Source organism: Macaca nemestrina, chromosome 3 (assembly GCF_043159975.1).
Source record: "Macaca nemestrina isolate mMacNem1 chromosome 3, mMacNem.hap1, whole genome shotgun sequence".
NCBI classification, from domain to species: domain Eukaryota; kingdom Metazoa; phylum Chordata; class Mammalia; order Primates; family Cercopithecidae; genus Macaca; species Macaca nemestrina.
This window is the reverse complement of record NC_092127.1, coordinates 159,251,270-159,263,040: the sequence shown is the minus strand read 5'-3', so window position 1 is coordinate 159,263,040 and position 11,771 is coordinate 159,251,270. Positions and strand designations below refer to the sequence as shown.

The 11,771-nt window shown below is 42.1% G+C and overlaps 1 long non-coding RNA gene across 2 annotated transcripts; it reads right to left on the bottom strand.

The window, feature by feature from the left end:
* Positions 1-125: 125 nt before the first annotated feature.
* On the bottom strand, positions 126-10,516 carry LOC139362439 (uncharacterized). Of its 2 annotated transcripts, none has more exons than XR_011621374.1 (4): positions 10,368-10,516; positions 10,190-10,263; positions 9,740-9,864; positions 126-191 (listed from the first exon to the last, which is right to left on the bottom strand). It is a non-coding gene; the product is annotated as an uncharacterized lncRNA (long non-coding RNA). The 2 variants fall into 2 exon arrangements; XR_011621373.1 differs by lacking the exon at positions 126-191 and adding an exon at positions 7,845-7,933.
* Between the last annotated feature and the right edge of the window lie 1,255 nt (positions 10,517-11,771).

Genomic DNA, 11,771 nt, shown 5'->3' with positions numbered 1-11,771 from the left:
ACACACATATAATATTTCAAAAATGTGAGCGTATATCCTCCAGTCTTTTATCTTCCTTGTCATTTTGTACTTGATTCTCCTCTCCTGAGTTCCTCCTCCTCTCTTCTCCTTCATTGTCCATAGGTCTCAGCCTCCACCAAGTAACCATGTTGCAGCCCAGGATGTTTTCTTCCCAATTTTCCTGCATTCACCTGCAATCACACAAATGCAGACTTGTCATTATTCTACAAGAATTGGTTCATGTTATACATATTTGTGATTTATTTATTTATTTGTTTTGAGATGCAGTCTTGCTCTGTTGCCCAGGCTGGAGTGTGGTGGCATGATTTCTGCTCAGTGCAACCTCTGCCCCCTGGGTTCAAGCGATTCTCCTGTGCCAGCCTCCTGAGTAGCTGGGATTACAGGCACGCATCACCACGCCTGGCTAATTTTTAAGCATTTTTAACAGAGACAGGTTTCACCATGTCGGTCAGGTTGGTCTCGAACTCCTGACCTCGTGATCCTCCTGCCTTGGCCTCCCAAAGTGCTGGGATTACAGGTGTGAGCCACCCTGCCTGGACCTGTTTTACATTCAGTTATGCCTCGTGGAACGCCTTCTAAGCCAACTGATACAGCTCTAATTCATTCTTTTAAAGGCTGTAAAAGTCTCCATTTGTGTGAATATGCATAATTTATTGGACCATTCTCCTTCTGGATGAATATTGTTTCAAGCTTGCCGCTACAAACAAGGCTACAATAAAATCCTTGTAAACATGTTCTTCCTACTAGTGGTTTTATGTTTATGGGATAGATTCCCAGGGGTGGAATTGAAGGGTAGTAGGGTATATGATATTTATTAAATTGTAATAGACATTGTTAGATTGCTTTCCAAAAAGGCCGTGACAATGTACATTTCTGTCAGCACTATATGAGAAAGTACCCTCTTTGCCGAATCCAGTAGTCACTTGGTATTTTCAATATAAAAACCTTTTGGCATATAATGAGAGTAAAGTGATACCTCATTGTTGCATAAATTTGCATTTCCCTGATCATAATTAATTTAAATAATTTTGCTATTTGTCTTTTGCATACTTTTCTGAGCTTTTTCTTCCCAATTAGTAAATGCTCTTTTTATATTATAGGTGTTGTAAATTCATTTCAAATCTGTTATTTTTCACTTTTTTACTAATCTACAATTCTTTCCTATTTTTCAACTAAATAATAATTTTTTTTTACTAATTTTGTGTATGACAATGTTTTTTTCCCACAAATGTTTTTTCCCACAAAATAAATATGTTTATCTTTTATTTTCAAGCTTCTGGCTCTTGATCTCAGTTTTGAAAGTATTTGTCAATTTTAGGATTATGTGTAGTATTCTATCTTGTAATATTTCTATTATTTTGTTTTTTATATTTAAGTCTAGTCAATTTGGAATTTAGTTATGCATTTTGTTTAAGATGGAGGTATAATAGTATTTTAATATAATCTATAATGAAATCTACAGTATGTGCTATTATCTGATGGGAATAATAGGATGGATATCCTGATAAGGATAATAGTGGATCTATAGTATGTGCTATAGTATCGATAAGGCAAGTTCGCTTTATTATTCCTTTTTTTCATATTTCTTGTTTTTTCTGCCATATCTCTTCTTCCATATGTATGTTAAGATTGTCATATACAATTTTGAGAAAAATTATTTTGAAATTTGATTCAAAACTACATTTATATGTATACGAATTATTGAAGAATTAATAATTTTGTGATATAAAATTTTCACTCCAAAATGTAGAACATGAATAAGAGCATGGACACTGGAGCTCAGACCCCAGGGCTGAATCCTGGCTATGCTATCAGTAGTGGTATGACTTTCTTTTTAAGCACTGACATGCCTAAACTCCAAATTAAGATCCAAATGAGGGAAGAACATGGTCCTTTACCTTTTTATTTGGCAAGTTTTCATGCCAGAGGAGATCTCTTTTCTCCTCTCAGCCATTCTTTTTTGATGATTAATGTGTTGAGACATTAAATTTATTTGTGCATAATAGTGTAATGATGGGATTCTAAAATAATATATGGGGCTCCCTGAGTGATATGGTTTGGCTGTGCCCCACCCAAAGCTCATCTTGAATTGTAGCTCCCATAATTCTCCCATGTTGTGGGAGGGACCCGATGGAAGGTAATTAAATCATAGGGGCAGTTTCCCTCATACTGTTCTCATAATAGTGAATAAGTCTCAGCAGAGCAGGTGGTTTTACAAGGGGAAACCCCTTTCGCTTGGCTCTCATTCTCTCTTTGCCAGGAGCCATGTAAGACTTGCCTTTCACCTTCCGCCATGACTGTGGGGCCTCCCTAGCTATGTGGAACTGTGAGTCCATGAAACCTCTTTTTCTTTATAAATTACCCAGTCTTGGGTATGTCTTTATCAGCAGCATGAAAACGGACTAATACACTGAGAGAGGAATCATTCAGGACAATTGAGGAAGATATTTAGAGCTGACAATTTGAGCTTGAAAAGGTTCACGGTTTGCCAAGTTCTGGAAGGAGCTCCTCAAACCAGAAGCCAGAGTATGCTGGGCACTCAAGGAGCTACTGCAGGGTTTGAGACCATGATGGCTAAGAATGCTGCTTCTGGCAGTGGGAGACTGCTGTTTGTAGCCATATGTTTAGGCTAAAGTCAGCAAAGAGACGCCAGAGCCACTGGTGAGGGGTACTTAATGCTAGTATCCCCGATTAAAATAGTGGATAAGGAAGGGATGGAACGAAGCTTTCTGACTGGGTAGACTCAGTTCTGACAATGGCTGGTGAATCTGCTTCTGATGGACGGACGCATCCAGTGAGAACTGACTAAGGCGTGATGATACTATACCTGGGACCTGCACCATATCTTGGGTGGACAACTGATACCACTTCAGAATAACCTAGAGTCCACGGGAGAATTCGAGGGAGAGAAGGGAAACTGACAAAAAAAGGGTGTATTCGTCTATTTTCATGTTGCTTTGAAGATACCCTCTGAGCCTGGGTAATTTATAAAGGAAAGAGGTTTCATCCACTCACAGTTCTGCATGGCTGGGGAGGCCTCAGGAAACTTACAATCATGGTGGAAGGTGAAACAGAGGCAGGAACCTTCCTCACAGGGCGGCAGGAGGGAGTGAAGTGGAAGCGCAGGAAAAACTGCCACTTTAAAAACCATCAGATCTCGTGAGAGCTCCCTCAATATCATGAGAACAGCCTGGAGGAAACTGACCCCGGGATCCAATTGTCTCCGACCAGGACCCTCCCTCGACACGTGGGGATTACAATTCAGGATGAGATTTGGTGGGGACACAGAGCCAAACCATATCAAAGGGCCTTTCCCATCTCCAGAAACAGGAAAGGACTTGAGAGATTCATGACAGTCTGAGTCCAAGTGCAGATGAGGAAACTAAAGCTCAGAGAGATGGTAGAACTGGCTCAAGATCACACAGCTTATTTAATGGCAGAGCTGGAATTTATCTCGGTCTGCTAACTCAAAGATCTGTGCTTTTCCCAGGATTCCATAAACATGACTCTTAAGAATTTTGGTCATAACCATAATAGTGTCCTTGAAAGCTTACTATGTGCCAGGCATGCTTCTAAACACTTAGCATGTAACAGCATATCTAACCTCACAAAAAGTCTATTAAAGTAGACCTATTATTTTTCTGTTTTTTCCAGGAGGGAACTGAGGCATAGATAAATTTAATACCTCATCCAAGGTCATGTGTTAAAAGTGGTACAGCTTGGATTCAAACTTAGTCTAGGTCCAAAAATCTATACTACTTACCTTACACTACACAGACTTTTGACATAAGATCTCTGCCTGTCTTCCTCTATTTTGCTTTCTACCCTTTGCAAGACATGTTTTATTTGTGTGTATATTTATTATGTTTGCTGTTTTTTCTCCAGTGTGCTGTTTTTAGGGTTGTTTTTCTGTCACTACGGTAAGTTTGGTTGAATAAAGTTAGTTGGGTGGGAAATTGTCCCTAGGCCAGGCCTTAGTTATTGACAGAAAAATTGACCTCATGAAGTGTATTTGTGGATATTCTGGGTCACAAAACCAACCAGATACAAAGGAAGAGTTGGAGAGGAGGGACCAGCTGTAAAAACTGAGACTCCATGGAATCGGCCCTCAATCTTCACATAGAAATGCAGGGCACCTGGAATTTCTCCCAGACCCTTCTGGTTTATTCCAGATTAAATAGAATTGGTCAGGGTACTGAGCATTCATTGTGCTGGCTTTCACTCAAGAGTAAGGGGAATGATCTAAAACAAAACACAGTGTGATTCTGTATAATACCATAATGGGGGATACATGTCATTATCATTAACCCAAACTCATAGAGTGTGCTACACCAAGAGTGAACCCTCATGTAAACTATGGACTTTAGGTGATTATGACGTGTGAGTATATCTGTCGATTGTAACAAGTATACCTCTCTGGTAGGGTATGTTCATATGGGAGAGGCTTACCTGCATGTGTGGGAACTGGGGTTATATGGGAAATCTCTGTACCTTCCGCTCAATTTTGCTGTGAACCTAAAACTGCTCTAAAAAATAAAGTCTTAAACCCAACAACAACAAAAACCAATGCCAAGTAAGGTTTTCCATTTTCCCATTCTCTGTTGGCATGCTCACATTATTGAAAAGGTTCAGGAGTGCTTTTCTGAGTCAACAAATGTTTTAAAACGTTTATTATATGCAACACATGATGCTAAGTATTGTTGGGGACTCATAACCACATTAGCCATAGCCTGTACTCAGTATCCTTAGGGAGACAGATACATATTAACTCTGACACAAAGTTGATTTTGTTAAGAGGTTAAATCAAAATAAAAAGGGAATGTAGGAGACAGAAAAGTGAATTTCAATGGCAGGCACCTGGAAAGCCATCTTAGTGTGATGCGTTAATAGAAAATATAAAACATCATGTTTGAACAGGCAGGTTTGAAGGAGTTGGTGGGGGAGGGTATAGAGGATAGTATTAGGTTGATGTAAAAGTAATTGTGGTTTTTGTCATTAAAATAACAGTTCTATTCAGGAGTCATGAAAACTGGTTTCTAGCCTTGTCTCTATAATCCTTACCAGCTGTGTGACTTTAGGCAAGTGACCGAATCTCTCTGAGACTCTTTCTTCACTTGTAAAATGTGGGGCAATTAAGAAGTTAATCTCAACTGATAGGTTTGTTGGGAAGATAGGTCTGTGTCTGGCACATTGAAGGTTCTCAGTATATGCTCCAAGTGAATGTGTGTGTGTACGTGCACGTGTGTGTATGCGTGTGCGCATGTATGTATGCATGGGTGTGCATATGTGCGCGTGTGTGTGCACGTGTGCATGTGTGTGGGTGCTCGTGTGTGTTAGGAGAGTATCTGTTGGTAGGCAGGAATTCAGGGAGCAGAGGTGGGGAGGGCTGTGGCTGACTGTGTGTATAGGTGGGTGATGTTGACAAAATGGGGGGAAGAAGATGTAATGGGACATATGACTGGAAAGCTACATAAGAATCCAGTAGTGAAAACTCTTAGATTTAACTTTGTTGGAAATGGGAGCCAATAATGGTTGTGGATCTGATGATTAGAAAGTCCCCTCAGGTGCTGGAAAACATGACCAGACCCTGTGCTTGTAGACTCAAGTGCTTATGATACCTCTATTCAGTGCCACTCCCTTAAGTTGTCCCCGAACCCCACCCCCACCTCCCTTTTTTAAGGGCAGTCTTTTCTACATGTTTTGAGGCCTGGAGAACAAAGGTGATGTGAGCTTTAAAACAAAATTAAACAAAAAATATTTCTCACCCAGTTACATACTCCAAACCAGCTTTCCTAGGTTTGCTCACACAAACTCCAAAAAAGTAATGGGGTTAGGGGAGAGGTTTACAAGGTCAGAAGAAAACATCAAACCGCATGAGACTTGATTCACTTCCATGGAACTGGTTTTGCTGCCCTTCTACAATATCCTGTAAAATTGTAAATAAAGCATTGGAACTAATAAATCAATCACAGAGGGACCTTCCTGCTGCCAATCCATCCTCTGGAGAACGAAATCCTGAGGGCAGACTTAGGGAATTGAAATCAGAATCTCTGCAGTTGCCAAAGTGCCCTGCCTTGGCCTGCCAAGTTAAATGTGAACTTTTGTGAACTTTCTTTGCAGGAGTTAGAATCAGCTTCTTTTGTGCAATGCAATTCCAATTTACGGCACTATCGAAGACAGGGTTTTCGGGAAATACACCAGGCCAGTGCATTTATTTGACCCATGAAGTTTAATTGCCAATGTTAAATCTATGGCCCTGGCAATCTTCTCTGATTAAAAAGCCACTGGGAGCCCAATTTGGGGCCACTCTTCTTTATTACTGTTCTTCTGAAGAAAGTTGAAGTATTCATCCCATCGTGGGAGTTAAAAGCCCAAGTCAATTATTAATGGCGCGATTGCATTTGTTTTCTTTCTGAATTAACATATGTGACCTGTGGCATTTGCACCTCGTGTTAACCATTAGACACACAAATGAGCCCTGTATTTATTTGGGTGGCAGAGTTCTAATGCCTGTTGTTTACTTTATAGTGAGGGAACTGTGCAATCCGTAGGACTTTTCCAGGAAGAGAAACAGGGGTCCTGCCTTCCGTCCTCTGGTGTGAGGAAGCAGCTCTGCTGGCCTCTCTTTGCTCCCTTACTCAGGCTGCCCACAGCGAAGCCTTTCAGTGTCTAATATAAAAGTCCCTTTGATTGTGCGGTGGCCACAGGGTCTGGCTGCGGGTCTGGGTGGCTTGCAGACGCATCGCCAACCAAATCTAGATCCAGCAGAGGCGGCTTCACCCTTCTCATGAATTCAGGCATCTTTTTCGTGTTAAAGATCTACTTTTCTTACAGCAAATATTATGTATGTCTTTACTCTTTGAACTCTTTCCATACTTAATGGAGGTGGAGGCGGGGCAGTTTGTAGAAGTACTCTTGCCAAGTTATTAGTTTTAGATAAAGTCATCTCAGGTTTGAGCAAGAAAATGAAAGCCTCTGATTATCAGATTCTCTGGAACTTCTCTTCCTGCCAGAAACAATGTTGAGTCTGGCCCCCTCTCTCCCAGCTGCTTTCATTGTATTGCCTGAAATGGTACTTTTTTTTGACTGTTTCTAATGCCAGTGAAAGGAGGCATTAGAGGAGAAGGGGAGTGGTTTGGTGGCCTGCGTAGTTCATGATTGTCTCGGTTGGGAAAGAATCTCTTAATGAAAATTGGGTGGGGAACTAGGATCCTGTGGGGTGTGTGTGGGAGTGTGTATTTGTGTGGGAAAGGAGTTAGTTTAAAGACTGTTTTATTTCATTGCTTCAATTTGCTCTGGGTTGTTATTTAGTTTCTTTTGAGATTTACATAACATTAAATGAGGATGTGGCTTTTTAAATGCAGGCTTTTTAAGGAGCCTGCCTTAATCCATTCAGGCTACTAACGAGTGCTGTAAACTAGGTAGCTTATGAACAATAGAAACTTATTTCTGACAGCTCTCCTGAGGCTGAGAAGTCAAAGATCATGTTTCTGGCAGGTTCCATGTCTGGTGAGGTTCTGCTTCCTGGTTCACAGATGGTAGTCCTCACATGAGGGAAGGGTAATGGAGCTCTCTGGGGTCTTTTTTATGGGCACTAATCTCATTCATGAAGGCCCCACCCTCATGATGTCATCACCTTTCAAAGGACCCACCTTCAGATACAATCATGAAAGGAACAGGTTTCAACATATGACTTTTGGGGGAACACAAATATTCAGTTTATAGCATTCTGCCTCTGACCCCTCAAAATTCATGTTCTCTCATGCAAAACACATTCATCTCATTCCAACAGCCCCCAAAGTCTTACTCCAGTATTCCCTTAAAAATCTAAAGTCCAAAGTCTCTTCTAAATATCACTTAAATCAGATATGGGTAAGACTCATCCTGGGGTGAATTCCTCTCCAGCTGTGACCTGTGAACCCAAACAAGTCATGTGCTTTCAAAACACAGTGGTGGGACAGGCAAGGGATAGACATTCACACTGCAAAAGGGAGAAACAGGAAAGAAGAAGGGAGTGAAAGATCCCAGACAAGTCAAAAGCCCAATGGAATAAATGACATTAAACTCTAAGGCTCGAGAACAACCTTCTGCCTTCCAGGTCCCCTGGGGCTGGGGTCCTGCCTCTGCACTTCTCACAGGTTGGAGTTCCATGTCTGTGGCTCTCCCAAAGAGGGAGGCTTTTATATGTCCATCTTGTATGTATTCCTGGAATGCCAGATTCTTTTTTTTTTTTTTTTTTGAGGCAGAGTCTTGCTCTGTCCCCCAGGCTGGAAGGCTGGAGTGCAGTGGTGCCATCTTGGCTCACTGCAACCTCTGCTCCCAGGTTCAAGCAAGTCTTGTACCTCAGCCTCCTGAGTAACTGGGATTACAGCCATGCACCACCACTCCTGGCTAAGTTGCATATTTTTAGTAGAGATAGGGTTTCACCATGTTAGCCAGGCTGGTCTCAAACTCCTGACTTCAAGTAATCTTCCCACCTTGGCCTCCTAAACTGGGATTACAAGTGTGAGCCACCATGCCCAGCCCTGGAATGCCAGATTCTTTTATCCAATTGCCTATTTGCCATCTTCCCCTGGATGTCTGGTAGGCGTCTTAAACTTAATATATCCAAACTAAACTCATGACCTTGCCCAGAGCAAACTGGATTCTCTCGTATTTGTCCTATTTCACTAAATGGCAGATCCAGCTTCCAGTTGTTCAGGCCAATTACCTTAGCATCATCTTGATGCCTCTTTTTCTTTCAAACCCCACATACGATCCATCAGCTCTACCTTTATATATATTCTGGATCCGATTCCTCATCTCTTCCCATCTCTGTCCTACTTCCCTGCCTCCAGCCCCTGCCATCTTTACCTGGACTATTGCAATAGCATCTGCCTGCTCTCCCTGCTGTGTCCTTGGCCTGCTCCCCATGGTCTCTTCTGAATAGCCAGAGGTTTTAAAAGGTCAGCCATATCATGCCATCCCCTGCTCAAAACCTTCCAGTGGCTTCCAAAATCTCTTTGAATACAATCAGAAGCTCTTTCTATTGCCTTGCAAACTGTACCTGATTTACCCACTTGCCTTCTTGATCTCATCTCCTATTCTCCCCTCCACTCTGACCTTTTTGCTGTTTTTTGTTTGTTTGCTTTTTTTTGAGACAGAGTCCCACTTTGTCGCCCAGGATGCAGTGCAGTAGAGCGATCTCAGCTCACTGCAACCTCTGCCTCCCGGGTTCAAGCGATTCTCATGCCTCAGCCTCCCAAGTAGCTGGGATTATAGGTGTGCACTACCACTCCTGGCTAATTTTTGCATTTTTAGTAGAGATGAGGGTTTCACCATGTTGACCGGGCTGGTTTCAAGCTTTTGACCTCAAGTGATCCACCCACCTGGACCTCCCAAGGTGCTGAGATTACAGGCGTGAGCCACTGCACCCGGCCTCTTTGCTGTTTCTTAAATATGTTGGCTGTGTGCCTGCCTCAAGTCTCACTTTATACTTTGTGTTCGTCTTCCTGGAATACCCTTTCTCCAGTGATTCAAAGTCACCTTAATAAGAGAGGATTTCCCTGAACACCCTATCCAAAACAGTGGCTCTCTGTCACTCTCTGTCCCCTACTCTTCTTAAATTCCTTCTTGATCTTTCACATTTACTACATCTATGTGGGTCTGCTATATTATTTCACCACCCATTTGAATAAAAGCTCTATGAAAGCAGGCACTTTTAAAAAAATTACTTTACCTAGAACGATGCCTAGCACATAGCAGGTCTTCATCAAATACTGGTTGAACGGACTCCATGAGGTCCACAGAGAAATATCTGGACTGGCATTACAGGCTGATGACTCCCGAAGCAGCTGTCAGAGTCTAAGAAATGAGTGAAAAGATCAAGGAACACATGCATAGAGTGAACCCAGATGTAAATTAAGTACTTCTCTTCAGTGAATAGTTCCGTAGTTTTGTTTTATTTTCTCAAGAGAATGAGTTGGCCAGGCATGGTGGCTGATGCTTGTAATCCCAGCACTTTAGGAGGCTGAGGTGAATGGATCACCGCAGGTCAGGAGTTTGAGACCAGTCTGGTCAACATGGTGAAACCCCGTCTCTACTAAAAATACAAAAATCAGCTGGGCATGGTGGCAGGCGCCTGTAATCCCAGCTACTGGGGAGGCTGAGGCAGGAAAACCACTCGAACCTGGGAGGCAGAGGTTGCAGTGAGCCAAGATGGTGTCACTGTACTCCATCCTGGATGATAGAACAAGACTCCATCTAAAAAAAAAGAAAAAGAGAGACAGAGAGAGAGAATGAGTTAACTTCAGTGGCTCATCAAGTTAGTATTTTCTTATAGTAGCTCAGTAACTCATGCCTCTTACCTAGCTCTCTGTGTGTAAAATCCTAACAAGCTTTCCCAATTCCCAACTGTGTCCCAGTGAACAACTGTTTCATATTTTAGCTTGGTTAGACATACAATCAAGCTTACTGCTGGCTACAATCCTAATGTGACCTATACTCTCTAATCAAGAGGCTGACAATCTGTTCTGGACACCACAAAGAAGAGCCAATATTCTCACGAAGTTCCAAACACTGTTTTGGAACTTTGGTTCAGGATCTCTAATTTGCATTTCACATTCGTTGAGGATTCTCATGTTCTTTATAACAATCACAGCAATAACAATTTTTAAAACCCCTGAAGATTATTTCAGAAAACCAATGATTAAATATCTCATTAGGGATCTCGGATGTATGGAAATCTTATATGTATTTACACCTAAAAACTGAAGATGATGAATTTAATATACTTATCTAAGTTAGCTTTCTTCCCAAACTCAACTAAAATTATAGCAAAAACTTTTTTTCTTTTGGCTTGAGTGCAGTGGCACAATCCCAGCTCACTGCAACCTCTACCTTCCGGGTTCAAGTGATTCTCCTGCCTCAGCCTCCCGAGTAGCTGGGATTACAGGCACATACCACCGTGCCCAGCTAACTTTGTATATTTAGTAGAGATGGGATTTCACCATGTTAGTCAGGCTGATCTCGAACTCCCAGCCTCTGGTGATCTGCCCATCTTGGCCTCCCAAAGTGCTGGGATTACAGGCGTGAGCCACCATGCCTGACTGCAAAGACTTTTTTTAAAAAGCATAATCTCATAAGGACAGGGAGAACAGGAGAGGAGATAGTAGCAACGTAATTTTGAAAGCCGGATGAGAGATGGACACATAATAATTGCCTCAGTGGATCAGAAGAAGCCATAGCTTAAGGTGCCAGTGAGGACAGAGGCTAACTTGCCTGCCCAGAAGGCATGGGTACTTCTGGAACAGTGGGCGGAGGGGGAGCTAATGTAAGAAGCAACTGAAATGAACATTGCTTGAGAAATCATTAGATCTCTAGATCACCTTCCCCCAGTCCACGCCTCTGAGGGTTTATTTCTCAAATGGCTGAAAGACATTTTGAGGTTTATTATTGTTATTATTTTAAGAGAAAAGGCATAGAAACTCATCAAGGTGTACTTGGGGCGAACCACAGAGTGCTCACTCCTGGAGGGTTCTTCTCTGGAAAAACAGGGGATCTCTGTTTGGGAGAGACACCAGGTAGATGAGTGCCCTGTCCAACACAGGGCGATTGACTGCATTCAAATTGGACACTGGTGGTACAGATTCCCTCCCCACAAATTGGCAGGAGATGCTTTAAGCAAGGCCCAAATGATAAAGGAAAAATAAGCAAAATTAGACCCCAGCGAATGAGCCTCTGTAACCAGCAGGGGCTTGGGTCTTGACAAG